Raw genomic sequence first — 3,046 nt, forward strand, 5'->3', positions numbered from 1 at the left:
CTCTCCTCTCTCGTAGTAAATAGCTTTATCTCCACCCACAACTTCTACTTTGCTTTGTTTGTTATTCCACCCAATCCCACTGGGAAGGGAGGGAGGGAGGGAGCCCCCTGCCAGGTTAAACCACATCAGCAGGGGCCCTTGGGTGCCAGTCCTGAAGGGTAAAGGGCTCCTGGAAGGCTGGACTTGCTCAAGAAGGAATTCTTCAAGGCCCAGGAATGAGCCATCCCCGTGTGCTGTAGGACGAGCCAATGGGGAAGGAGACTGTCAGGTATGACCAGGGAACTTGTGCTGAGGCTCTGGGAGAAGAGAGCATTTACCTCCTGTGGGAGGAGGAAAGGGCGACTCAGAGAGAGTGCGGGGATGTTGGCATCTGCAGGGAGAAAATCAGCAAGGCTAACGGCCAGCGTGGGGATCATGACCACGGGGAATAAAGGGAAGGTGGAGGTTCTCCATGGCTTCTTTGTATCTGCCTTTAATAGTCAAACCAGGTATCCCTGAGGGGCAATATGGGACCTGAGGGGCAATATGGCACCCAGCCCCACTGCTCCCTGCCCCGCACCCCCCAACTCCCAGCTCGCTGGGAAGCTCCTCTCCAGTGGGGCAACCCTACCCGGTACGGACGCAGCTGATTTGTCCTCCCCGGCTGCGGGACCCTATTCTTGTCCCCGTTGAAATTCATCGCGTTCTGCTCTGCCCAGCTGAGCGGTCTGCTCACGGCTCGTTGAATAGCAGCACAGACTTCTGCTCTGTCTGCTGCTCCTCCCAGCTTTGTACTTGGTGAGGCTGCTCTCTATCCCTTCATCCAGCTCCCTGATGAAGCTGAACAAGATTGGACCCAGGCCCGACCCCTGCGGAACCCCGCTAGCTGCAGGCCTCCAACCAGACTCTGCACCCAGAATCACAACCCTCCGAGTTCTGCCAGTTCACAATCCACCTCACCGTGCTCTGGTGCATGAGAAGCCGGACGTGAGCCAGCAGCGTGCACCGCAGCCCCGAAGGCCAACTGTGTTGTGGGCTGCGTGAAAGGAGGAGTGGGCAGCAGGGACAGGGAGGGGATCGTCCCCCTCTGCTCAGCTCCGGGGAGGCCCCGTCTGCAGCGCTGCGTCCAGGCCTGGGCCCAGCACTCAGCGGGGGGTGAAAGGAGCTGAGCTTGGAGGTGCTGCTCAACCCGGGCCATTCTATGATTCGTTCTAGGATCCTTCCCTTTCCCCTTTTACGCCCCACAGAAAGGCCTCTTGCCACACAAGGGATGCAGTGAGCAGGCGGGTGAGGAGCAGAGCAAACCAAGCTGAGCGTGCAAGGCTGGTTTCTTCCATGGGACTTCTCTGAGGTCGAACACAAGGATGAACAGACTGACTGGCTGCACTGGGAAAGCTGGCAGGTAGGATGTCTACTTCCGCTGACATGTCATTCATAGCAAATCTCAAGGAGACCCTTGACTGCTCTCCTGGCTAACCCAGGCAGTTTTCAAGCAGGATTTCACGTTGGGAACTTCAAATCTCTGCGTCGCTGCTGTGCTGACTAGGCTTGGTGGCAGAAGGACAGTGCCAGCAAGCAGCAATTCTCTGACAGTTAATGGAGGGGTGAAGAGGAGCAGTCAGGAAAGCAGGAGACAATTGTCATCAGCGATAACCTCAGTGGGAGTGGGAACAGGAGGGGCTGGATCTGTCCTGCAACCGCGGCCGGGCACCCGAACCTGGACGGGGTTTGTATTTCCCTGCTCTCAGCCACACGCACCATTCCCTGCTGGGCTCCCTGCGCTGCCTCCCAGTTCACANCCAGCCCCGACCCCTGGGGAACCCCGCTAGCTGCAGGCCTCCAACCAGACTCTGCACCCAGAATCACAACCCTCTGAGCTCTGCCAGTTCACAATCCACCTCACCGTGCTCTCACCTGGCCCACGCTTGCTGGGAATCCTTCATTGGGATCATTCTCCTGGCTGGGTGGCCTATGGTAGACTCTCACGTTCTTGCCTTGACCCTTAATCCGCACTCGGGGGCTCCCAACCGTGTCACGGCCAACAGCAAGCTCCACGCCTTCCAGCCCACCATTCCATACAGCAACAGCATCCCACCTCACCTGCCCTGCCTGTCCACCCTGCAGAGCCCAGAGACGTTTCCTGCACACAGCACACGTAGCACAGAACCCTTCCCACCACCCCTCGCTCACGCTGAGCATGGCGTAGCTCCGCGACCAAGCTCAAGCTCCGAGCTCCTCCTGCTCACACCTCACGCTGCGGGCATTGCTATGGGAACATTTACAGTGTGCTCCAGTGTGCCCAGCTCATGGGCCTCCAGCTTCTCATGGATGCCAGGACCAAAAAGTAAGAATGCAATGTAACAGCCATGCAGATGGAGACCTGGAGAGCTGCTTGTCGAGTCTCCCTGCACGCCCACCCGAGTGAGTGCACGTTGGGAGGGGAGATGGGGCTGTGTGCCAAACGTGCCTTCCCTAGAAGCGAGCAGGGACCTGCACTCGGACCTTCCTGCACCTCACGGCGAGGCTGGCTCAGGCCCCGGGCAGCCTGCTCGAGCGGAGCTGTCCCTGTTCAGCGCAGGGGAGCTGGACTAGATGGCCGCCACGGGACCCTTCCAGCTCCAAGGCTTCCAGGATTTCATGTCTCTAGGATTCCTTGTCCTTCTGCCAAGCCTCATCTCTTATCTGGAGAAAGCAGGGATGGACCCTGAAGAACAGAAAAGCTCCAGGGTGACTCAGCTGCTTTATTCTCCCCCTTCAATTCCCATCCCTGCCCCATCTTCTTTGGCGGACGAGAAGCCGGACGTGAGCCTGCAGCATGCGCCGTAGCCCCAAAGGCCAACTGTGCTGTGGGATGTGTGAAAGGAGGAGTGGGCAGCAGGGACAGGGAGGGGATCGTCCCCCTCTGCTCGGCTCTGGGGAGGCCCCGTCTGCAGCGCTGTGTCCAGGCCTGGGCCCAGCACAAGAAGGACAGGGAGCTGGCAGAGAGGGGCCGGAGGAGGCCACCGAGAGGAGCAGAGCATGGAGCCGCTCTCCTAGGGAGAAAGGCTGAGGGAACTGGGCTCGTGCA

At 59.2% G+C, this 3,046-nt stretch overlaps 1 long non-coding RNA gene across 1 annotated transcript; it reads left to right on the top strand.

The window, feature by feature from the left end:
- The first annotated feature begins 34 nt into the window (after positions 1–34).
- LOC110391593 lies at positions 35–1,771 on the top strand. Its single transcript, XR_002434132.1, has 3 exons — positions 35–268; positions 377–1,381; positions 1,476–1,771. It is a non-coding gene; the product is annotated as an uncharacterized LOC110391593 (long non-coding RNA).
- The last annotated feature ends 1,275 nt before the right edge of the window (positions 1,772–3,046 follow it).

This window comes from Numida meleagris, unplaced genomic scaffold, assembly GCF_002078875.1.
Source record: "Numida meleagris isolate 19003 breed g44 Domestic line unplaced genomic scaffold, NumMel1.0 unplaced_Scaffold412, whole genome shotgun sequence".
Taxonomy (NCBI): domain Eukaryota; kingdom Metazoa; phylum Chordata; class Aves; order Galliformes; family Numididae; genus Numida; species Numida meleagris.